Here is a 758-nt window from a genome sequence, read left to right on the forward strand (position 1 = left end):
CTTCTGTAAGTTCAATTCCAGGGAACCCAATGTTCTCTTCTGGCCTGCAGGGTACCAGGCATGCACGTGGTGCACAGACATTCATGGAGGCAAAAGACCCATACATATAACATAAACTTGGAAATAAAAATTGAAATTATGCTTTAATTGCTGTCATGTGAGTTTTCTGGGGACACATAAAATACATATCTACTCACCACAAAGAGACTGTGATCTGACAGAGTCTGTCAAGTTCAGTTTGGTGAAAAGTTCACTTTACTGAGGTATTTACAGGATCATAGCAACTGGCAGGCAGATGTACCAAGGAAAAGGCACACTCCCAGGTGATGTTCTGCCTCATTCATCCCTCAGTCCTGCTAGGATTACACTCAGCTGGGGCAGGAGTGGGCTGAGCAGGCTGCTGGAATCATCAGCCTTCAGCAATTCCTGGACCCTCACATAAAAAGTACCAGAGTTGACAGGCACAGAACTTTCTCAAAGGTGACCAACTCTTGGGAGAGTGGGAGAATAACTAAGATACAGTCTTTCCCTCTCTGGCTATGTGGCATCTTTTCTTTCAGGAAAATTCCATGGGCATGCCAATCACACAGTGGGTAACACCTTCTTGTAATAAACATAAAATCAGCTTATGGTCAGTGTCCTTATCTGCTGAGCCATTGAACCTGCCTTCAATTTCTAGTTCAAAGCCAGCAGAGAGCACTGAACGAAAGATCTGAGGAACCAAAGAACTCTGGAGGATTAGTTCCTTCTTAGCATTG

Source organism: Mastomys coucha, unplaced genomic scaffold (assembly GCF_008632895.1).
Source record: "Mastomys coucha isolate ucsf_1 unplaced genomic scaffold, UCSF_Mcou_1 pScaffold6, whole genome shotgun sequence".
Classification (NCBI taxonomy): Eukaryota; Metazoa; Chordata; class Mammalia; order Rodentia; family Muridae; genus Mastomys; species Mastomys coucha.